Source organism: Perca flavescens, chromosome 8 (genome assembly GCF_004354835.1).
Source record: "Perca flavescens isolate YP-PL-M2 chromosome 8, PFLA_1.0, whole genome shotgun sequence".
Taxonomy (NCBI): Eukaryota; Metazoa; Chordata; class Actinopteri; order Perciformes; family Percidae; genus Perca; species Perca flavescens.
The window spans coordinates 16,481,992-16,507,826 of NC_041338.1; positions in this window are offsets into that span (position 1 = coordinate 16,481,992).

Sequence of the window (25,835 nt, forward strand, 5' to 3'; positions counted from 1 at the left end):
TTCATTGTTGGAGTCGGCAAGGGGAACATGTGAGAGGCAGTCAGCCAACAAATTCTGACTACCCGGCCTGTGCTGCATGTCATACTTGAAACACATCTAGCTGACCATCTGGCAATCCTCATGCCAGCTCGGTTCATGCCTTTAGTGTTTAGGAGAGTCGTGAGTGCTTAGTGGTCAGTTCGGAGTGTGAATCTTTGTCCCCACAGGTAGGTACGCCACCTTTCCACTGCCCATACACAGGTTAAGGCCTCTTTTTCAGTAGTCGAGTACTTCCTTTCGGCAGCTGACAGCGTGCGAGAAGCGAAGGCCACAATGCGTTCTTGGTTATCTGAGTGTAACTGAGTCAGTACAGCCCCTAACCCGTAATCTGAAGCATCTGTAGTAACATAGGTAGGTAGCTTGGAGTCATAGACAGCCAGAGCAGGACTTTTCAGAAGCATCCTTTTCAGTTCCGTGAAGCTCTGGTCTGCTGCGTTATTCCACTGTAGCTCGGCCTGCGTGTTAGTTCTGAGCAGTTGTCGCAGTGGCTCCACCAGTGTAGCATAGTTTGGCAAGAATTTGCTGAACCAGGAAGTCAGTCCTAGGAAGGAGCGTAGTGCTGCCATGTCTTTCGGTGCGGGGGCTTCAGCAATGGCAGTCAGATGATCAGGGCTTGGGCGTAGCCCTTCTTTGGAGATCGCATGCCCCAAAAAGCAAATGCTGGTTTGACCAAACGAGCTTTTGTCAAAGTTGATCTGAAGGTTCGCATCTGTAAGACGCTGAAGAACTGCTCGCAGGTTCAGGTCATGCTTTTCTTTTGAGTCTCCGTACACAATGATATCCTCCAAATAGTTCTGTACTCCTGGCAGGTCTTTCAGGATTGTCTGCATCATTTTCTGAAATGCAGAGGGAGCGGAGGCAAGGCCAAATGGGACTCGTGTGAACCTGAAGACGCCCTCATGCGTTATGAAAGCGGTCAAGTTGCGGCTCTCAGCGTGCAGCGGTAGTTGATGATAAGCGGAACTCAAGTCAATCTGGCTGTAGTGTGTGGCACCTGCTAGCGCTGAGAACAAGTCCTCCATATGAGGAAGAGGGTAGCAGTCCATGATCACACTCTTATTTGGTGCTTCCGTGCTACTACAAGGGCACTCACCCATTCAGATGCATCCACTTGTTCCACAATGCCTGCTTGGAGTAAGCGGTTGAGCTCCGCTGACACCTCCTCACGGATGCTCAGTGGTAGACGTCTCAACTTTTGACGTACTGGCTGCACAGCACTGTTTGTCTGAACTTTGTGAATGAAACCTTTCACACATCCAAGTTGATGGGGTGAGGCAGAATCAACATTGTACACTGTGGAGTTTGGTTTGGCGTTTTCATTTTCATTTAACGACTTTGCCTCCAATGATGTTGACATTGAGTGCATTAATCAAGTCCAGGCCCAACAAAGGCGATCCAGTTTTAACAATGTAAAAGTCTGTACGAGCTTTGTTGCGTGTATCTGCTATTGCAGCAGTTGCTGACAGACATCCGAGCACAGGCAACTCTCCTTTAGCATAAGTGACAAGTCTGACTCTAGGTTCACTGAGTGGGCAAGCTCCAAAGTATTGTTTGTACATTGACTCTGGCAGGATCGAATGAGCTCCACAGTATGAGAATTTCCCTCTGGTGCTTCAATGTTCACAGTACATGTAATTTTCTTGTAAGCTGCTGCCACATATTTAGCATCCTCTACACAGAGCACGGCTAGTTCTGGAACAACAACTTTACGCACTTCACTAACAGTTGATTTGCATACCTTGGCAAAGTGTCCCTTTTTCCCACAATTATTGCATGTAACTGAAAGAGCTGGACAGCTTTTCTCATTAGCCAAGTGCTTATTGGATCCGCATCTGAAGCATTTGCGTTGCTGCTGGTTGGAATTTGTATATGCACGACGGTCTGATGTAGCTGTAGGCTTAGCTGGGCGCGCTCCTCTTTTCCCTCGAAAATGAGCATTAGTGGCTTTGATCGCTTGCACTGAAGCAGTTGGAACCGTCTTGGCTGAAGACAGCAGCGTAGCGTTTTTAACTGCCTCCTCCACCTGGCATGCAATCATCTGAGCCTTCTCCAATGTGATATTATCCTCAAGCAGTAATTTGTCTCTCACAGCACTGAGAGACGCATTCGAGATAAGTTGATCCCGTATCATTTCACTCTCCATCTGTCCAAAATCACAATGCGTGGCTAAAGCTCTCAAAGTGGTTACGTACTGGGAAGCGGTTTCATCAGCTCCTTGAACACGTTGTCTGAATGTGTGTCTGCAAGCCACCACATTGACTTTCGGTGCAAAGTTCTTTTCGAGAGCGGCCATAGCCTCGTCAAATGTCGTACCTTGCTCCGGCAGACTTTAGAAAACACGTTGTCCCTCCGGACCCAGGCTATGAAGTAGAACTGCATGTTTCCTAGCATCTGGCCACGTGTTTCCAGTAGCATGTATGGCTAGCATGTAGTTGTCGAAAATCTTTCTCCACGTAGTAAAAGGTATTGGCGGCTCACCCACTTGAGGAAGAAACGGAGGTGGACCTGGCATTGAAATACTCATCCTCGTCGCCAATTTTGTTGTGTTCTTGGACAAAACGGAGACGGTTAATTCTCTTCAGACTTTACTTAATTTTCAGCATTACTTTTACACTTGTAGCACTTATCTTCACTCTCGAGTACACTCTTCTTCTACACACCTTCTCTCCTTCTTCTACCCTTACCACTCGGGAACTTCCCTTCCTTACACCACTCATAGTGCCACCTACTGGTGGTGAAGCATATACATAAATGCCAGTGTCTGCAAACACAACAATTACCACATTGCATTGTGATACATCGTCATGGTTACATTTGTTCACAGGGGAACAAACATCATCAACTGTTGGAGATGAAGTTGAGGAGTGACTCTCTCACTGTGACTCCCGGGAATTTATTGTTAGTGAGTGAAGAATCAAAAAGTCCCGTCACAAAACCGGTTACATCTAGGTTGGGTCATCTCTTCAATATGTTGTGATTTCTCTGCTCTCAAAGTTCATTTCATAGTCCTGCTATAGTCTCCATTCCTTATTTATTTCTGTATCTAGTTAATAAACTGTTTTTCATCCATGACACAGAGAACACAGTTGAATAGAGAATAAAATAGAATCAGCTTCCCCTAGGATGAATTTATCATCCAAAAAATATGCAGATGATGGAATTATCTGCCTATCAACTCTCCAAGCCATTTTTTCATGGTTAAGTCATGTGACTCCCTTTCATTCAGACAACCCCATTGTCAGGAGACAATCAATTAAAATGCAACAGTTCTTTTGTTCATAAAGATTATTTATTTTAGGTCTTTATTTTCAACAGGGGCAATGATATGTAGCACAGGGGCGCAGGTCAGAATCGAACCTGCGGCTGCTGTGGCAAGGACTGAGTCTCTCCACATTGGGTGCACGCTCAGCCAGGTGAGCTAGCCAGGCCCCCATTACAGACAACCCTGCAACTTAGCTTATGTTATAACCCTCATGTTATGTGGCATCAGACTATTTGTTGAGTTGTTTAGATATTTATTTCCATTAAACATTCTTATCTTGATCTGTCTCTTCTCTCTCCTCACTTTTACTTCTGCCACTTTCTTCTCTCTTCTGTAAATTCATCCTCCCCTTCTTCTTTTTCAGTCGCTCTTCAGCTCCTTGTTAATGTTGGATGTGATTCAATATCCTGGAGTCAACAGGAGACCGGGACTGTGTTTATTCTTGTTGGGCCTCAGGTGATACAGCTGCTCTTAATATTAACTGAGAGATGATTTGAACTGTATAGTTCATCACATCTGAAGTCTGATATTACTGATGGATGTTACTCAGGTGTGATTCCTTGGGGTTGTAGCTTTAAAGTGACATAAACTCCTTTTCCACCCTTTATGACAATGTTGCTTGATGTTTTTTTTGGATATCATATTTCTAATGACTTATTCAAAATTGTAGATGTAAATGTTTATCTGTAAAGCAAGTCTAAATGGTGCAAATGCCATGACCTGTACCAGAATTTGAAATAAAGTTCAGAACAATGCCAGCTGGATCATCACAGATCTGCAATTAATATTAGCCTTTTTATTACTGTAACCGGAACCATGATATTTTCCTAATTTTAACCATATGGTAGTTACCATGTGCAGATACTGTTGAAAGACAGAATTTTGCTGACTCTAGTTTTATTATCTGTTTACTATTCAACCCTGAGGCTAAACCGTTGTCAGGATTAAGTGCAAACGGAAATTTTGTTTGACTATGTTAATTAATTTAAATTAATAAAAACGTATGTGACGCCAAATTAGACTTGTTTTATTACTGTGAATGCAAAGGTTCATTTATATGCACATTTTGATTATTTGCGAAATAGGTACCAAAAATCAAGTTGCTAATAAAACTTAACAGCCTGAAGCTTTGACTCACAGGTCGTCTGCAGGTGAAAAGAACAGACAATCAAGCTGCTGCATCAAGAGATTAATCATATTTACAACTGTCTGTTACAAGGACATGTCATCATGGAGTGTTGCAACACATCCACTTGAGTGCATGCTGAACACGCACACACAAATGCACACACACACACACACACACACACACACACACACACACACACACACACACACACACACACACACACACACACACACACAGAGATCTGGAAAAAAACCTGTAGAGCCCTTACCCCACCTCTAGTCGTAACTCTAATTGAAGCCTCATGCCAATTGCTGCATTTTCTTTTATAGCCCAAATTCAGCAAATTATTTTAATGAGAGGGGCACAGAGTTTGAGTGATGCTAGCAGTTTAAAACTACTGTTTTAGTGGCCACTTGATTCCAAACAAATTCATTCAGCTTATCTCATAGCTGACAGTACTCTAAGTAAAACATTAACTTCTCAAAGTGTACACACTTGAAATGTTTGCAACATGCGTTTCATCCTGTTGAAGAAGCACTACATGTATTTTCTTATTATTATTGTGTGACATATTTGGATATCTTTACTACAGTCATGTCACAGAAAAAGAATCCTGAGCAACTAAAAATGTCCTTTGATACTTCATGGCCGTTGTCTTTTAAGTCAGTCTGCCGAAGCGCCCTCAAAGAAACAAAATTACAGTTTTGGTGGAGGTTGGTGGAACATAAAGCGCATTAGCCCAGGGGCAGCTCTGTCTAGGGAGGGCTCCACTCTGGCTCCAGTGGTCTACAGTTAGTTGGGGAGTCTTCAGACAGATGTGGTTGAGCTGCATGTGATCAGTGCCACTTTAATTTTAGTTTAGTCATCATGTGGTGGCAAACAAGGCTGACTGATGCCAGTCTGGCAGGAGTAACATGGATGGAGGAGTCCTGCTTAGTCACTGCTCTCCTCTCTTCCTTTCTCCTTAAAGAATAATTTGATGTTTAACTTCTGACATGTATTCACCTTGTTGACAAGTTGATTCACTCCCAACTCAAATATTGACGTTTGCTCAGTTGCTCTCAGCGTCGGATACTAACGCACAAGGCACCCTTTAGGGTCTGGATGGGGATGTAAGATGATATAGTATGAAGAGTGACAACTGTAGCGAGTAGTAATTAATGAACAAAAATCCGCATAAGGAGGTAGGTTTTGGGTGGTGGATGGGGCAAACAACACAGTACTTTCACTCAGGAGACCAGGGTTTGTGTCCCGTTCTAGTCCTTCGTGTCACTTAAACATACATTTTGTAACCCCACCCACAATCTTTCCCTAACCCAAACTAAGTGATTTTACCCTGCATGTTGAAAAATTACGCTAAGGGGGTCCCGATCAACAGCGTCAATAAGTGGCGCAAAGGGTCCCGACCTAGCGTCTTGAAAAACAACGCCAAAGGGGTACCCAGAGTGTCAAATATCGCCGCAGATGGGATTACATTGGAATTAGTTGAAAGTCCCCTGCGTCTGACTGAGACGCTAAAGGAGACTTTTTGCATCAGTAACTGACGCCAAAGCCAAGCGTAGTTTTTTTACACACTAGGCGTGAGACTGTGTTGGTTTATTTTAAATGCAGATAGGAATACAGTTTGAAAGTCTCAAAGAGCTGTCTCTTTGAATTACATTGTAAGAGCATGGCACATTGCTGGACCTGACTGTATATATGTACAGTTATTTACCATCAGTCTGTGACAGGATAACCAGTTCCTTTCAAACTTCAATGATACCCTAATTTTATTCTTTGAAATGGTGGACTTCCCCTGTATGACTTTGAACACCGGTGCAAATATTTGAATCTGGAAGGATCTCTTTCATGATGGCTCTTTGATTCTGAGGTAACCACTTACTCAAAGATGAAGATTTAGATAACTGAACATTTTTGTTTTACTCCAAAGTCACTGTCAATATTGCACACATTGTAGACGTATTTTTTTTTCCGATTGATACCATGATTGTGTCTGTGCATTTTGTACAGAGCTGGAGCCAGGAGACCTTTAGCATAGCTTAGCACATAGGCGCTGCCAGGGGCAAAGCCCCAAATGATTTCAACAAAGTACTGATTATTGTGCGTGGCATTTTTTGTAACAAACCCAGATCATAGCTGTGTACGAACCAATGTGCTTTGAACTAAATGGTCAGAGCAACGCACTGATGTAAAGGAAGACCATCTCTCCCCTGTGTAGTCTTTTTGCTCAGCTCCATACTGTTATATACATCCGTGGCATCAGCTTAGAGAGTTTACAGTGGTCAGCTTTACCTCCCTGACAGTCATGCCACCAAAATGAAGCAAGTAATGTGAACACAACACGGGACAGGTACGTTTACTCAGAACCTCAGAAAGTTGTAAAAGCATGAAGACAGAAAGCAGGGGGTAACAGCTAGCCTTTCTCTGTCTCTGTAAAACAAAGTTTCATTCCAACGCCTCCAATTAACAAATAAACATGCTGTACCTTGTTTTTTTAATTTGTACATGAACAAAGATGTAAACAGGACAAAATAAGACTCTGGGAAGTCACTGCACCAGTCTGTTTTTCGCCACAAAATTGTTGCAGCAAAGCAAGTAAGCAAATCAGCGTGTTTCTAAAAATGTCACACTATTCCTTTAAATATCCCACTCTCCTTCTGCTGTCAAGAATCTACCAGTTAAAGAGCGTCAGAAGACAGAGTGCGGGTGCCTTTGACCCAGAGTGATAGTTACTTGTACTTATATAATGACTAGGTCCTGCACAGTGAGTGGGAGGGCAGCAGTTGACCATGACGCAGCGCTGTCAAGACCATCCTATAATTAGCACCTTTTGGCAGGTTAGAGTGGAGGGAGACGGAAATGTGTCTGCAGTCTAATCAGCTTTACATCAGAGAGTAGGTGGTGGAAGGAGGCACACTAAATATATGAAAGGTTCAATTACAAACTGTGTACTGTTACATCTACATGCATCACGTACACAATGTTCACCAGGTACCTACACACACAAGCCAAAACAGACACATCTTTACTGTCAGCTGTTGATGTTTGGCCTGATCATTGACCTCGCTTCACCTCTCAGTTTGTGAGTGCTTCTGCGGTAGCTCTATACTTACATGTGAACACAGTGGACTTCTGCTTTTGGGTTGTGGCACCCTAAAGGATTTAACTTAAAGGCAACAAGAATGGGTGGTTCCTTCCTTTGTTTTGAACATTTCTAAAGCAATTTGACTAACTCTTTTCAGTGCACTGCCTTACTCTCTGCCTTGCTCCATCTTATGGGCAAACCATCCTCCATTCTTCTGAGGGTACAGTGTATAATCTTAGTCAAGGCTGCTGTTGGCCAATGTCTCTGTCCTTAGCAAGGACTTATCAAAAAGTGTGTCAAAAAGTGTACTCTTGTAATTTCAATTAATAACGTTATTTATTTGCCTTCTGAAGAAGGCTAAAGTGACATTGAAGTTGCACAGAGTAAAATAAAGGCCAGATTATGCTGTAAAGGTAGTTTATACGATGTGATGTTCAAAAACGTATAACTAATCTGAATGGCCACATGGAAAATATTTTCAGACAGTCTCTCCTGAAAGACATTCATAGTGTTGCAATGGGTTGCTCACATGAAACATGACAGAAACAGTTGTGTAAGGAATGTAAACAGAGGGCTTAAGGGAGAAGTTTAAGTCTTACTTTCTCACCTCACCCAGCTGGCCAATCGCAGCGTGCAGTAGCCAGGAATGTTGGATTGCTGTTTTCGTAAAATTACATAAAGAACACGTTGGACCATGCTTACGATGTCAGATAAGTGTCGGGGAAGAGGTCTCAGACACAGTGCAACCATGAAACAAGCACTTCTGATGGAGTATACTGGCCCCTAAAGAGTGTGGATGTTAACGTGGTAGATTGCTGGATACATCTTCCCTTTAAATCAAAAAACCCAGTTTCAATTTTCTCCTCATGTCAATTCATGGGTAAAATTTTAGCTTTCCCTTCTTAACCTCAACCTTCCTAGTCTCATAGTTGTTTTACTTTAGCAAACCAACACCACAGTGGAATATATAATTTGTGCTATTGTCACATCATTTGTGGTAGAGGATCATAATCATCACATCATTTGTGTATACAACATGTAATCTGCATGTTACAGTCTGTGCTCATTTCATCAACTTTTAAGAGATGATTTTGGAGCTATAACTTTATCTTTTCTCTTCCACCATATCTGTCCTTGGCACTCACTCTCTCTGTATCTGTTACAAATAATCTTCTCTTTCTCCCTATCTGTCCACCCCACCCTCTCCCTGTTCAGGGCCGTGATAAATGTTATCTGGGCTTTTGCAGCAGAAGTGGTGCAGAAGTAACAGCATAGACAAAAGGTTTGGTTGGCTTAATGCCTTAAAACCAGGACAGAGCTTCAAGTGTGATTACATTACTCCAACTGTGTGTGTGTGTGTGTGTGTGTGTGTGTGTGTGTGTGTGTGTGTAAGTGTAATGGGGGCTGATTGGAGGACCTGTCTTTCTAATGTTTGCTTGGAGCAATTGGACGTCAGCCAGGTGTCTTAATGTAAAGTTTAAGATTACTGGAGAGCTCCCTGACACTAAGTTGGAGGACGTGTGTGTGTGTGTGTGTGTGTGTGTGTGTGTGTGTGTGTGTGTGTGTGTGTGTGTGTGTGTGTGTTTGGAGCATGACAATGGCCACAAGTTGAGCTGAAATTATGCTTCTACGAAATTACATGTAAACGTTTCTCCGAACCTAAGCTATGAAGGCTAACTGTAGGCCGCAGAGAAGACACACCTTCCAAATTTCTTGTGTCTTTTCTTGTGTGCACTTGTGTCATTTTAAAGTTTTGATGCAGGTTTTATACGATTTAATCGAGTGGATATATCTATTGTTTTGTGTCAAAGGTTGCATTCACTCTCCTGGGCAACATGTTCTGACAGGCGGATTAATGGAGCTGAGATGAGATTACAGTACAACTGTGTGGGCTGTACTGCATTGCATGCAGGTGCTACACAAACTCAAAAACATGTTTCTATGTGTGCAATCACACTCGCAATGTTCTTTTTTTGACACTTGCATTTTGCATTTTGAATCTGCTTTATTTAGGTTCACACTGTTCAAGAATCCAGGGCTTCAACCAGGTTACAGAACTAATGGAGGGATACATTTTTTTTACATGTTTGAAAGGTTTCAGGTCTTCTCGTTTTAAAATGTTTTTGAATGTGGAGACTTCTATCCAAGGCAGTGTTTCTCAAATGGGGGTACGTGTACCCCTAGGGGTACTTTGGAGTACTGCAGGGGGTACTGAGATTTTTTTTATATATGTTTATTTAAAAAAGAACAGTCATGCATGATTCCTAAAATAATGATACACTATAATAATGGATGGATTTAGTGATTTTAAAGGTGCCCTGCCACACGTATTTCATTACTTTGTTGTAATGTCTGAAGTTCTACCATGTACTATAACAGTTTTTGTGGAAAAAATGCCTTGGTTACCTTGTTTCAGGCCATTCTAGTGTGGTATAGAAAGCCTGCAGGAAGACTCAATTCGATTTGTGCCAATTCTCATTAATATTCAACAAGCTAAGCTGCATGACTCTGATTGGCTAACAGCTAGCTAATGAGAGCCTGGCTATCAGCATTCTTTACCCAGCGCAACTGGGCCAAGCAACACCACGTCAGACTGACCAGCTTTTGTAATAGGCTCTATGCACGCATCACTTCCGCATTAGCGTGAGGATGTTGATTCAAATTTTACGTTTCTTAATTTCTTTGCAACTTTGAAGGTAATTTGCTAACGCTAGCTAGCCTGAGCTAGAAGCCTTGCTTTGGTTTAAGTCATGACTCCATCCTGCTTCTGGTTAATCATGCTTTAAATTAAGTTTAATCATGTGTATATACCTCTCACTTCATTTGTACTGTTATGAAAGTATCAGGTAAAAACAGGGCTATAAATTAGATCTCTGTGAGAGTCCAGCATACTCCTAGCTAACATTATGTAGCTGCATGCTAACGCGACATAGTTGTAATCTTGGCCAGTGCTGGTCATTTCTCCCCAAATTCCGGTCACTTTATTGCTAGGACATGTCCGGTTGTGTAGTATTTGGTTTAGAAGCCTTTATTGGTGATTGGTGCTACATACATATATCGTATATAGCTATACATACTCCGCTGCTATATGCTGCTACCGCTAGCGCTAGCGGTAGATATATATTATAAACCAAATACTACACAACAGGACATATACCAGCAATAAAGTGACCGCAATTTGGGTAGAAATGACCAGCATTGGCAGCCAAGATTACAGCTATGTCACGTTAGCATGCAGCTACATAATAGTTAGCTAGGAGTATGCTAACATTAGATTGTAGTGGAACAAAGCAGCACTTTCTAAAGTCAAAAATCACAGTTAAAGGCTTCTGAACCAAACACTACCCAATCTGACATGTTTTAGCAGTAATGCAACCAGGAATTGGGGAGAATTTAACAACATGGGCAGCCAAGATGACACGTTTACTGCCGTTAGCATGTAGCTACTATAGTTAGCAGTGGACACTAAAAGAATATAGCAGCAATTTCTACAGTCAAAATAAAGGCTTTTAAACCATATACAACATAAACAGAAAATGTTTCAGGAGTAATGTGAATTGGGGAGAATTTAACCACACTGGCAGCCAAGATGACAAATTTTACTGCCGTTAGCATGTAGCTACATGTGACAATGTTAACACTGCATGTTTTAAAAAAAGTGTTGGCTGCAGACTTTTGTGTTAGTTGTAAGAAAGTTGTCTTGTCGGAAGTTAATCACCCACCATTTATTCATTGTCTTTGGGAAAAGACAAAAAAAAAAATAACAAAAGAATTGATCTTGCAGCAACTACATTGCAGCACACAGCAGTGGTGGCTGGAGGAGCTGTCATCCTGTCTTTGAAAGGACACTTTCGTACGTTTATTCTTTGCGTTATTAGTCAAGACGAAGTATTACAACATTAACATAAACAACACAACAACAATGAAAATGAACAGTTTGGGATGTTTTGACGACAAGCATTCAATGGTAGCATATGGTAGCACAGCATTCTACGATAACTGGAAGTTTACATCCATCCTGAGATTTAACCAGAAATACATCATGCTCACCTGTGCATATCGCCTGGAGCTCAACAGTCCCGCCCACAGCGGGTTCCGGAAGTAAAAATACAATGCAATTTCTCCTTTGACAATTGGAGTATAAGCCATAAAATCATAACCATCGATGGTAGACTTAAAACCAACTACTACATGACTAAGCGATTGTATATGCTCATATAGGCTAGATGCCAAAAGTTCATGGGGCACTAACCTTGTTTTGAGATAAATGTCTTTTATTTGCAATGTCTTGGATAAGTACTCCATTACCCACAATCCTGAACAATCCCACAATCCCACAGTGATGCCTCTGATTGGTGGAACTCATGCTGGTGAGGAGGGGGAGCTGCCGAGAGCTGCCTGCACGATCCGTCATGCGCACGCCCAAGATGATAATCCTGTTTTACGAGGATTTATGATACTGCACGAATCACGATCTGTCCCACGCTTCTGCTGTTAGCCTCCACCGGGAAGCTAACGTTTGTTTAACTAACAGCTAATTTGGCTAACCACTAGCTGACAGCTTGATTCAGTCTAAAATAACATTAACTCAAACTAAACACTGGGTAAAGCAGACTACAGCTGACGTAACAGCTGTTATATATTTTAACGGTTATTTTCAAGTTTTATTTTCAGGGTCTTTTAAAGTTATTACATGCTGTCTCAGCTAGGTTAGCCGAATTAGCTGTTAGCTAAACTAACGTAGCTTACTTTATTCAGTGGTGCGTGGTGGTTTATGGGATAAGTAGTTCCTTCGCTTGATAATGAAAATATGTGCACAGTCTTTTTTGGGGATTTTCTGTTCGTTTTTTACTCGAAATGATAGGTTGTATGCTTATGAGTCACGTTGTAGCTGGTTAGCTTAAGGCATGGTCTGAAACTCTTTATGTGTGGATTTTTCCAGATGGCAATGGGAGAAATGAATGGGAAATTTACTTCCAGACCTCTTTATATAGCAAAGTTTTTTGGTCAGTGGGTACTTTTTTAAAGGTAAAATTCAAAGGGGTTAATTGATATATGTTTTCACTTCGGTCAGGTCAAATTGGTTGTTTGGAAAAAGAGAAAGCTGATTACACGAAACACGTATTTTTTTATTTAAATACGGATTAGAATTATTGATACCATCAGGCCCAGTCAAAATGCAATTCTATTACCCTTTAACCATTGCTAATCACAATGCTGGTCATGTATTGCACATTCCCCTTGTGACTGAGGACAAGCAGTTATTTTTGGAGTGTGTTCATTTTTCTAATGTGACCTCTGACCTTTTCTGAGATGAATGTGTCCAGGTTGCCTTAAACATTTACCTCAACCTTGATATTCTTTGAGAGGTAGTATTTTTTGATAGGTGGGGGATCCCACAGGACAGGAAGCAGTGGTCTGGTACACCCAGGAGCCTACCCGAGCCTCTGGTTTACTGAAAGCCACTCATTAGTCCAATCCTAATCATTTGGTTGTGTTTGCCCTCAGCTGGGGGGCTATATGTGTGTATAGGAATCTGCAGACTATGGAACAGTGGCCGCCCCGTGAGTAGATGTCTGCCCACCCGTGGTTGTCTAAGTACTGCTCTTTAGGGGTCTCTGTCTGCTTTGGGAGGTTATTACCATGGAGGGCCAGGACTTGGGGTGTGTAATTGAGGTCCTTGTTGGGGTGGTCACATTTTACTGAGTAGGTTTTAAATTACAGACCCTGACAGGTTTTTTTTTTTGGTAGAAAGGAGACCGTGATTGTAATTATTTAATAGTCTGCTCATTTAGCTGAGTTACAATCCTCAGTGGAGTTGTCTACTTCTGATCCAAAGCTGCTCCGGAGCACAGTGTTTCATTTGTTTTCACTGCAACTTGGGTCATGACACTATTAATGATGCTTGCAGCCCTTAAGTGACATGGGTTGTATTTATTATGGATTTGCTGTGTTGAAAAGAAAAAGGTTCCTCTGTGTATAGAAACAGCACTAATTCAGCTGCTTAATCGTGCCACCATTTCAGTTAAGAGTACAAAACAGGTACTAAGTCACTTTTGTCCCTAGTACAGTCTGAAATAAATGAATGCATTAATTCATACAATTAAAAGATACATACTGCTTTAGTTGCCAGTTGTCAGCAGTGTTGGGCAAAAAGTAATAAAATTACATAGAATGTAAGGATCGGTTTCTTCTCTGTCTTACCGGGAATGTGATGGATGGTTGATATCAGTTCAGTATCTCTGGGTTTAGTCTGGGTTGTGTTTGCTTGGCACAGGTGGTGTCAAGGGGGTAAGCTTCGCTTCAGAACGCGAACCTCCGATGGCGCCATTTTGTTGCTACAAAGGTATCACCTCTTGTTAGCATTCCACTGACCGCCATTTTTTTTTTACGTCACTTGACTGCGAATAACTTTACATCTGAAGCGTTTAAAGACTCTGTTTGTCCATTGTTTAATTCTAAAGAAACACGACAATGTATAAAAGGCTCCATTACCTTGTACTTCACGTTATGGCTCCGTAGCAGACGTTTTTGTAAAAATACGCTAACGATTGTGTCATAACCAAATGACTTACTGTCGCACAGTAGAGGATTTACCGTATAGTACAGGAGAAGCTCGCAGGCAGTTTCAACTTACATTAGCTGTTTAGGTTTAATTACTAATGTTAACTAGCATGTTAGTTAGCAATAATTAGCCTGTGCCTATGTTATCTCCTTACATATACCTACGCTCTCCGTCTCTGTAAGATTGGGAATGATTGAGATTTCTCTTGGCACAGCTACCAGAAGACTTACAACTTTCACACACGTTGCTCACGTCACATTTACGTTGTCTCTGTCAGTTGGAGGCTGCGCAGTAAAGCAAGAGATCATTGGAAAAGTGCTTCTAATAGCCTTCACTGGTCTCCGTCCGGAGCAACGGGGTCTATTGGTCCATTATATATATGTCAATGGGTGGTGTGGTGTGGGGAGGTGGTTAGCTTTTACCAAGAGAGGAGAAATGCAACTCTAAGTTGTCATGCATGTGTTCTTAGCTGGCTCGCTAACATTAGCCACTGTAAATCTACATTCAGAAGTCACCTGGATTTGTGATGGGGGTGTTCTGATGGTGTGTTACACAGAATCTCCATGTTACGAGTGGACTTCTGTAGAGCTATGAGCATTCACCATGGCTAATGCTAAACTAGCTTATGATGCTCAATAAATACCTCCAAAATGTAGTTTGGTTTGTTGTTTCCGCACATATTAAATAAAACTTTATGTGACATGTGGGTTTGGAGTTGTTTGAAGCCACCTTTGACAGAGCTACAAGTAACTTGCTCAACACTGCTTGTCTCATTGGTTCATTTGCTCACACCAGATTGCTCAGCCTATCAAAATAAAGTATGAAGCTCTGAAGAGACTATAGAAGAGTGTCTTATGGCCACCGGTCAGGTATTTTAAGGTCCTAAAAGCACCGATATGCTCAGGTAAAAAGGGCTGTTAAGATGGTTATTCTCAGCCACCAGGTGTTTAGCAAGTGTAAATATGTGTTTGTGTGTGCTGTGTGATTCTGTGTCGGCCTGATGTCTGCATTTGGGTTTGTGTGTTTACATTGTGCGCATATGCTGCATACTTTTCTGTGTGCATTCAGGCTGCATCATGGGCAGCTTGTGCACTTATTTTACTGGGCTTCTTAAAATAGCTCTGGCCCCAGTGTGATTGTGTGTTTATGTGTGACGGACACTTCTAAAAGCGGGGGGGAAAGTTAGCCTGGCAGCTTAAGCTGTCTCTGAGCCAAACCGCCAGCTCAATGTGTGGTTAGCCTGCACGACTATACTTAGCGTAGCGTACCCTGTGTGCAGCTATGTGTCTCTGTGGTGTGGGGTCTGCCAAATAGAGACAAGGGGATGCCTTTGTCCACCCCTACCTATTAATTCTCTCGGGGTGGGGGCTGTGGCTAACAGTTAAAGCTAACCACAGCTAAATTGAACTGTTTGTAAATCCAGGCCTATATATCTGTGTGTGTGTGTGTGTGTGTGTGTGTGTGTGTGTGTGTGTGTGTGTGTGTGTGTGTGTGTGTGTGTGTGTGTGTGTGTGTGTGTGTGTGTGTGTGTAAAAGCTACTCATTCTGTCATCAAATATGTGTTTTGCTACAGCATCAAAAACATTTACTGGCTTCCTTTAACTTTACTTTGAGGATACCAGCTAGCATATATGTTGACATGTGAAAGAAGCAGACATTTAAGATGAAATCTGTAATGCCTCATTCATGCAACAGGATAAACATTAAGAACTGGAACCACCCACCAGGACTCAAAAGCCGCTTTCCGACCAAGTAGTTACAGGAACGTATTTATAGGAGAAGTCCACTTCTAAGCAGTTCTACTAACTACTCTCCCCAAAACCGTTTTGCATTTGCACTGGCCAAGTGGCCATAGGAACTGGTAGGAGTAAGGGAGTGATGCAAGCACTGCAACGGTCTTTATAGCGTTAAAATCAGAAAACAAATACACCAAAAAAAGTATGACTTAAATACAAAATCTATTTCATAATTTAAACAAGTCTCCCAAAGAGAAACGGGTATCTCTCTCTCTACCGCCTCTGCCTAAGGCGCTGTGGCTGTGTGTGTGTGTGTGTGTGTGTGTGTGTGTGCCGGCCAGCGAGGTTGTCAAGCCCCCAAGTTTAACTCCGAAAAGGCATTTAACCTCAGGTTCCCGTTAATCTTATGATGGAAATGTGTTGTGATATTTAAACGGCAAAATAAAAGCCTCTTATTTACGAGACCGGTCTGAGAGACCTCCAGCTTACAGCGGATCTCTGAGCATGACTGGCTGAGCGACGAGCTAGCGGCCGGGGCAGGCGCTAGCTTGCTGTTGCGTCACTTTATGGTGCTTCGATTTGCACAAGACTGCATATTCTAAATCTTAACAGTTCATTTCTCACCTAAAATGTTATCAGAAGTGAATTTAGTGATGAATAAGATGGCAAAAATTGTTAAAATTGTCCCGTTGTTGGTCTGTCTATACCGGAAACCCGACCCTCGTTGACCTAGGTCACTATGCGGAAAAGGGAAAAGACCCTGCCCTGAAGTAGGAGCTGAAAGAGTTACAGGAACTGCGGTCAGAGGAACATAATAATCCCCAAGTTGGTCCAGTTGGAACACAAGAAAAAAGTGTTCTAGGAACTGCAAAAATCCCTCTGGTCAGAAAGCGGCTAAAGACTCAAAAGCACAACGTGGGGAAGTAACAAGGTTACTCAGAAACACGCACATTGCTCAGGAAATCTTTTACTACTGTTTAATGTTATTGATGTGAGATTGAGATTGCAGTTTCTGTTATGTGACCTCATGTAACATATTTTGCTGTTGGATAAGGCCTCATGTTAGCACACCTGACTAAACTTATCCGGACACAATATATGCATGTTGATGTAGTGAGGTTATGGCAAGATAAAGATATTGTATCTGAACAACTAGTTGTGGATTTTATTACTTGCACACTGAACATTCAAAAACTTAGAGTATGAATCATCTAAGACAAATAGATGGTGTGAAGTTTGAAATTATGTTAAAGTCCAGTTTTACAGCTTTTGCACTGAACAATATGCTAGGCTTGGGGTTAAGATTTGGGTTTATTCAAAGGTTTAGGGTTAAGGAAACAGGATTTGACTCCAAAATTAATCGGTTCTCACAAAGAGGAACGTGTGTGTGTGTGTGTTTGTGTGTGTGTGTGTGTGTGTGTGTGTGTGTGTGTGTGCTTCAAGTGTGATTACATTACTCCAACTGTGTGTGTGTGTGTGTGTGTGTGTGTGTGTGTGTGTGTTTGTGTGTGTGTGTGTGTGTGTGTGTGTGTGTGTGTGTGTGTAGAAGAGTGTGAGAAGACAATGGCTGTTGCCTGCATGCCTTCACTATGGTACAAAATGTTCTGGGTCAGGAGAGCTGGCACTAGACCAACAGTCCCCTGGAGTAACCTCAGTCTCACTACTCCGTAACTCTCTCATTTTGGCTTGCATTAACTTACAGCCCAAGCTTAACCCCCACATAGTTACACAAATGCACACTGTAATGCAAATGTAACCTTGCCTGATGGTATAAAGTAGTTTTTTTTTTTTTTTTTTTTGTGATGAAACACACAGTATTCCACAGTTTAGTAACTTAAAATATCCACATATATAAATTGGTAACAGGGACCAACATACACTTAAGTAAACATACACTTAGATAAGTAGACAGACTGGAAGGGCAACATAATCACATTGATCCTTTGCATAGTGATACAGTGATAGTGATTTATCACACACCTTTTTCTTGGCTGTTATAATTACTGACCTGTACATTTTCTCTTGAGTGCTCATTTGTTTGGTCTCAGGAATACTCTCGGGACGTTACAACTCTGACCTTTCAACGCTTCATTATTGGTGACTTGCAATGCTGTTGATGGAGGAAGTGAAGCTTATTACAAAATTTTCAACCCAAACAATGGAGTCAAGATCTTTTCCCCTTCCAGTAAAACATAAAAATGAACAGGGCTGTCAAAGCCTTTGACTTTTGCCAGGAATAATATTGGTCTTGCTTTAGGTACCGCCTTTTTTAATGCTGACTCATTAGGATTTTGGGACTATGTTAAGTTTAATTAGTCATGTTTTGTCTAGCATTTTTTTTTTCTACCTCATCTTAAAATCAAAGTGATTGTCAAAACAGTATCCTTAAAAAAAAGCCCTGCAAAACATTACAATTTTCAACACTCGTTATGTGCTCAGGCAATTACTGTAATCTTTCATATTACTAACTATTTGAACCAATAAACCAAATTTAAAAAGCACAGATTCAGGTCTGGCATCAGGAGTAGGTGATGTGCAGTGAAAATAGTACAGCTAATGAGAACTTCTTAAAGCAACACTAGAGAACCTACAGGTTGGAAGCAGATTGTCCATTACATTACATTGTCCAGTTCATTCGAACTACAGATCCGCTGCCCGATTTGCCAAACTTGCATAATGTAATGTAATGGACAATTCTGCTCCCAACCTCTAGGGGGACCAAAGCGGGAAAAGTTCTCTAGTGTTGCTTTAAGACCAATTTATGCTCCTGTGTTAAATCCATTGACATATATATAATGGACCAATAGACCCCGTTGCTCTGGACGGAGACCAGTGAAGGCTATTAGAAGCACTTTTCCGGTGATCTCTTCCTTTACTGCGCAGCCTCCAACTGACAGAGACAACGTAAATGTGACGTGAGCAACGTGTCTGAAAGTTGTAAGTGTTCTGGTAGCTGTGCCAAGAGAAATCTCAATCATTCCCAATCTTACAGAGACGGAGAGTGTAGGTATATGTAAGGAGATAACATAAGCACAGGCTAATTATTGCTAACTAACATACTAGTTAACATTCGTAATTAAACCTAAACAGCTAATGCAGGGGTCACCAACGCGGTGCCCGCGGGCACCAGGTAGCCCCCAAGGACCACATGAGTAGCCCTCAGGCCTGTTCTAAAAATGAAAGTTTAATATTGATATTATCGGTTACCCACCTTGTTAAGTCATTGTTGATAATTATTGTGAGAAATCATTAACATGACCAGTGTCTTCACATAAATGAGTATCATTAATCATTAATAATCATATATAACTAAAGGCAAACTGAGCAAATTTGTTATTTCAGAAGAGTGTATCAAACTGGTAGCCCTTCGTATGACTCAATACCCATGAAGTAGCTCTCAGTGTCAAAAAGGTTGGTGACCCCTGAGCTAATGTAAGTCGAAACTGCCTGCGAGCTTCTCCTGTACTATACGGTAATTCCTCAACTGTGCGACAGTAAGTCATTTGGTTATGACACAGTCTTTAGCGTATTTTTACAAAAACGTCTGCTACGGAGCCATAATGTGAAGTACAAGGTAATGGAGCCTTTTATACATTGTCGTGTTTCTTTAGAATTAATTTATCAATGGACAAACAGAGTCTTTAAACGCTTCAGATGTAAAGTTAAGTCAAGTGACGTAAAAAAAAATGGCGGTCAGTGGAATGCTAACAAGAGGTGATACCTTTGCAACAACAAAATGGCGCCATCGGAGGTTCGCGTTCTGAAGCGAAGCTTACCCCCTTGGTTAAATCGACGCCATGGGTACGTACATATACATGGAGACACGGACCCCACGCCCTAGCCTGACGTGCACCTCTCAAAAAATGTAACGACAGCGACGCAACAACCGTGATTGGTCCTCTTGACTTTGGCTTGGCATTGCATTTCCCCCTACTCATTTCCAGGTTCTCGTTTTCCATAAACAACATGAAATCAAGAGAGGGTTCAATTTTCCTGCTACAGATTTCCCACCTTGGTCAGAAAGCAAAGGGGAGACTCTTTTTTTCTGCCTCTAGAGTCGGTACTCACTCCGAAGCTAATCCCTGTCAGTCTCTCACTCACTTTACCACACACACACACACACACACACACACACACACACACACACACGCCGGCCCTGTTTTTCTTTTAAAGAGATCGACGCAGACACCAAAGCCCAAGTATAAATTTCAAACCACTTACGTAGGCTACAGTGAAAGCTCTGCGTAGAGCGTCCACAGAAGCATAAATCCCGCTCAAGTCTGATCTGAAGGGGCTGAACAATAAATTACTAAAGCGACAAATGTTGTTGCCAAATTTAATCAGCTTTAATAAACATTAATTCCATGAGTTAGCCAAACTATATAATGAAAATTGTGGCTGTTGTCTTGTTGTGCGTGTGCATATGCGTGTGCGTGTGCGTCCGGAAGGAACTTGTTTTGGTGGAACGTGTGGGTTAAAATTTTCGTTGTTGTTGTGCAACATAAAACTCAGATTGGACAGATAGTCTAGCTAGCTGTCTGGATTTACCCTGCAGAGATCTGAGGAGCAGTTAACCATAGTCCTCATAAATCGACTGTAGTTTAGAATGCCAACACAAAGAAAGCGTAAACTGAGGGACATTCAGCCAAAAATGAGGGACATCTAGCAGAACCTCTGGCGGCACCGGAACAATCCTGTAAATGAAATGTCGTCGATATAGACTAATACAAACCTGATGCAGCAGACGTCATTTGTTTAGAACAGGAAATGGACGTTTTGGATTGAATCTTCATTTGTTATATTAATGAACAAGGTATCTATTTAAATTTAATTGTGATAATTTTAGCTTTTAATAACAATGTTATGTTTTGATGGCTTTTTATGTTGAGATCAAACAAGACTGTATTTTCCTATAATCATGAGATGAAAAACTTTTCAATTTGTCTCTACAAAAAGCTTGTAATGTTGAGATCAGTGAATAGATTTACTGAGTTCACAAAATAAACAAAACTGAAAAGCCATCCATACACGTGCTCTCTGGACTTTGGTAAAAATATATAAATCCTGCAAAGCAAGACAGGATGAACACGGATGTTCTTTCTTTCCAAAAGGTGACACTTACTAGATTTCTACATTATACTGTATCTGTGGAAGCCGTGAACATTTTACTTCACTTGCAATTGTGACAACTGAAGGACCAAGAAGAAGATTCACATGAAACAAACATAAATTTAGAGTCACTGCTAAAACAATATTATAAGTATTATTCTCAACGGGTCAATGATCAGGATCCATCACCCATCATCACCGTAATTTAGCCTGGAATCTGCCCAGTTTAGCACTGATATCTGTTGTTTCCCTCCTGACAGCATCCACACGCAGATGTTCTACTGAGGGTTTTTTTGCAGATGGAAAAACTCTGTTTATCATCATGGCTCTCTGCCTGTCCTCAGCAACCACTGCAGCCAGGTGGGATGCGAGCCTCCACAGACTCTCCTGTGTAGATGCGGCGCTGCCTCGGCCTGCTGTGCAGCACCAGGATGCTGCGGAATTTTCATTATTTTCAAAGAGGCTGCTCCTTCTTGGGTGGTCCCCGCCATGTGTCGGCCATGAGTATGTGTAAATATATGTGCGTATTTGAGTGTGTATGGGAGTTTGTGTCTTGTTGCTTGCACGTTTTGTGAATAAATTTTGTCCGCGTGGCTTTGCAAGTGTGCGTTTTTTGCCCAAAACTGCACATGTCACGGATTCCCTTCCCACATAATTAGCCATAGCTGCATTTTACGAGGGTGATAATCTAAACTGGGCAGCAGCCAAGTGGTTAGGACACAGCTAAATACAGCTGTTATCCCCTGCCTTTTCTCTTTCTTAGTAAAATTAGACTAGAATCTGATTAAGATTGAATCTGTTTTCACAACTGAAAATACCATTAACATATAGAATAGGTCTTTAACAAACTGAAAGTGGTGACCCTTGACTTTCTCTCTATAAACAGTGCAGGGCATTGTATAGGCTCCAGAAGACAATCACTCTCATCTAAAAGTAAGATGTTGGGTAACTTTTTTAGGATGTTGGGTAATTCCTAAAATGGGATTTGTGGTATATGGAATACAGATTTGGAAGCAATATACATATAAAGGAAGTGCCACTAACTAATTTCCTTTGGTTTGGTTTATACTGACATTAGACCGATGATATCAGAACACGTGATGCCGTGCCTCCTGTATAAGTCTCCAGAAGAAGAAAAAAAATCATTGGTGTGGTCAGGTTGCTGCAGGGTTTGGTGAGTACATCAAATGTAAACCACAAAGTCCAGTTTAAAGTCTTATCAAACACAAAGTCACCACATTGCTGTTTAAAAGATGGAAGAATACCAACTCCTACTCAGGACACCAACCTTTTTCTCTGTCCCAACTATAGATGTACAGTATTGAGAGAGCTGGATGGTGTGACATGTCATTCTTGCCAATTAGTCCCACGGGCCAACAACAATACAACCCAACAAGGTCAATTATTTATTTTTAAACCTTGAAGATTTAATATTAAGGACTACCTTATAGCCAAGAAAAGCATTTTTATGAGTGTGACATCTCAATGTAAGTGATTGGGACAAGGGGAAATAATGTGCACACAACATGGAGAAAACCAAGAAAAGAAAAGAGCATTTGCTGAGCAACTTTCATTGAAATCTTGGAGTCCAGGATCTGGTTCTCATAATATATCCATCCTCTTAACACTTGTGTTTAATAGTAAAATAAGCACAATGGTGCAAAACTAGCTGCAGGCTACGATGTAATCTACCCAGTATGTGCACTTGGACATCTAATAGTCATGAATGTGCATAACTTTTTGCTTACATACTTTACAAAAATAAATTCACAGCTCCCTGATTTAAGATTTTTTTGTACTGATTTTTCTGAATGCATGTCCAAGCATAGAGCTCCATCAAATACTTAAATATGTGTGGTTGTTTGAGTCAGAGAGAGAAATTTGACTCTTCTCTTCCAAAATGATTTTTCCATTGTTTTGGCCAATTCCACAGAACAGGGAAACTGAGCCAAAAGAGCCAACTGTTAGTCCCAGTCAGGCAAATGTTTTTTTAGAGTAGGCTACACTATACACCAGATGCATGTGCCATCATACCATTATCTAAATACCAATGTAGCACACTAATCACAAAGAGAAACCGCAACCAATTTTCCTGGTGTGTCTTGTCACACTGCCAATTTACCAAAAGTACTGCACTTTCAAGCTTTAGAATACAACTAATAAAGAAGGCACTACAGTTAGTACTGGGTTCTCCATCTGTGCTGTTTTCTACACCAACTAATGAAACTGACAAACCCCACTGTCACTATTGAGGACGGTCACCATCTTCTGTATGTAATTGACATTTTAATGAATTTACACTCATATTCAGAAAAATATAGAGCAACACAGCAATTAACTGCAATACAATCAGTGGCAGTGCTTACTGTTCTGTTGCATTGTGCTTTGACTAGTGCAGTTTGGAAATGTCAGTGTTTCAACTTGCAAATTCAACCTAACCTCAAATGGACAAAATATTTAACAGAGCTTGAAGTGTATAGACAGAAGCAGTTAATTCAGTTCTGTGGCCAAGAGCTTACCAACAGCAGAGGAAGCTTGTTAGGAGGACGTTGCATGGCAGATATGAAGATAATTCACACTTTGAGCTTTTGTAGATGCAGTTCTCGGGCTAGAAATAATGGTCCATAGTATCTGTTGAGTAATTATTATTGGGGAAACATAATATCTATAATGAATTTTCTCTTGCACAGAGGGAGAACCCAGTGCTGCCTGTAGTACCTCATTCGTTGAATACCAGATCCCAATTGCCTAAAGCCCCTTTCATGCACACATTTTGAACTTATCTAGACATTCACTAGCAAGGACCACACAATCAACAAGATGCGTTTGAAGAATTTATTAATACATGATTGGTGTGTGAGGCGTGAACTGGCCTGTAGTTCTTCCGCTTGCTGACTGCGTTTTGGGGAAGTTTCGGTACAGAATCCGCCGTAGCACCTGGGCACAATGGACCTCCTTAGGACCCTACGGAGAGGAGGAAGGAGAGGAAGAAAGAAATGAGAGGAGAGGATTAGGTGGGTGTTGGAATGCTGGAAGAGGTGCGGTCCTGCTCTTGAATTTCTGCTAGATTCTTCTTCAATTACCCAGAGGAGCTGTATGTGAGAATGCAAATGTCTGAATCACTTGGACTGGACATTAAAGGAACTTTATTCTGCCAGCTCCCTAGTACAAAGTCTGTGTAATGCCCGATTGAGCCCATGTGTGAATAGAACAGGTCACTGTCCAGAGAATTCACAACGAGCGGGTGGGCATGTTGATGATGCGGCTGGCATAAAACCGGAAGAATAAAACATCCGAGGATCAAGAAGGGCAATTTACACAAAAATGCAAATGAAAATGTCTAAAATAAGAGACGATGTGCCTTCTGTTGCTAAGGGTCGACGCCAAAATCGTCAGACAAATTCAAGGTCTTATGAACAAATTACAATGAGAGATCATCTGGAAGTGTGTAAAAACATTTCTTTGAGATTAGAAACAGAAAAAGATTTTGCCGATAAGACTTTTCTTAATGCACAAAGATTGCAAAGATTTATCGCAAAGACATTGACTGAGAGAGAACTTTTGCTCTTGCATATCAACTACCTGCAGCCAGAGGAATGTAATGCAATATGTTAAAGAAGAAGGGATACAGACAGTAAAACCACTGGTGGACTATTGAGAGACTGGAGAGAATAAGGAGGTGTAGGAGAGGCAATAAGAAAGGAGAGACTACAAGAAACTGAGAGAGTCTGAATCCTGCTGAAACAGAGCTGTGGGCAAAGACAGCTAAAGGCTCTGACACACCAACTCGGAATACGATCTCGTATTTTACAAAAATAGTTCACCAAAATGTGTTTCTGAAAACATTTTAAGCGAGAAATAGGCCATACAGTTGCTGAATCTGTCTGTTTTTTTTGATCGACAAAGGTCAGTTTGAAAGATTTTCATCAGATTTTGAGAGGCGCTCGTCACTCATCCCGCTCGTCATTTCCGGTAAGTGTTTTAACATAAGTGCACTGATTTGCTAGTCAAGGGCTAGCACTCCACCAATCAGATTGGTTATTGAGTCCAACTGCCCACTGGCCGATTCAACAAGTCAAATCGGCCCAAATTAAAGCCGACGGCTCCTCCGACTGACGACGGCACGGAACACACCAAACAGACTTGAGTCACCGACCTCGCCAGACTGTCCGACGGCCGTTTGGTGTGTCAGCGCCTTAAGGTGTTGATTTCCTGTACTTAGTAGAATAAAAAAACATGCTCTTTTCAGGCTCTTTGAATGATTCCAAGTATAAAAGTGTGCATGTGTGTGTGTGTGTGTGTGTGTGTGTGTCAGTCTGAGTGAGTTTGTCCTTGTTTGTGTGAACATGCCTCTTTCTCTTCCCCATTGGCAGGAACAATGGCCTGCGGTGAAGTCCTGAGGAGCAGCCAAAGCCGGGAACAATGCGAGGGGCGTTGTGTGCATCAGCAGGAGGTGTTTCATGCCCAGCCCTCGCTGGTGGGGGGGCGTCAAGCATCAGGACTAGAACCAGGTGAAATGCCTGGCATGCCACAGTCGCATCTGGCTTTCTGCAATAGAAAACCATCCTAAAGAAACGCAGAAAGGGAGAAAGTGAAGTATTATGTTCAGCGTCCAGTGGGGTGGAATGTCGTGCTGGGAAGGACGGAGACTAGCCAGTGGTTTGTGATTGGACCCAAGCCACTGATTGGACCCAAGCCACCAGTGACCACAGAATCTGGCTTTTCTCTGTGGGGGGTGGAGGGTGGGGGGGACACACACACACACACACACACACATATATATATATATATATATATATATATATATATATATATATATTAACTAAGTGCATCAAAACATAGATACATAGATCTATATATTTTCATGCAGTTTTTATGTCAAAATTGGGAATGAAAAAATCTCAGCAGTT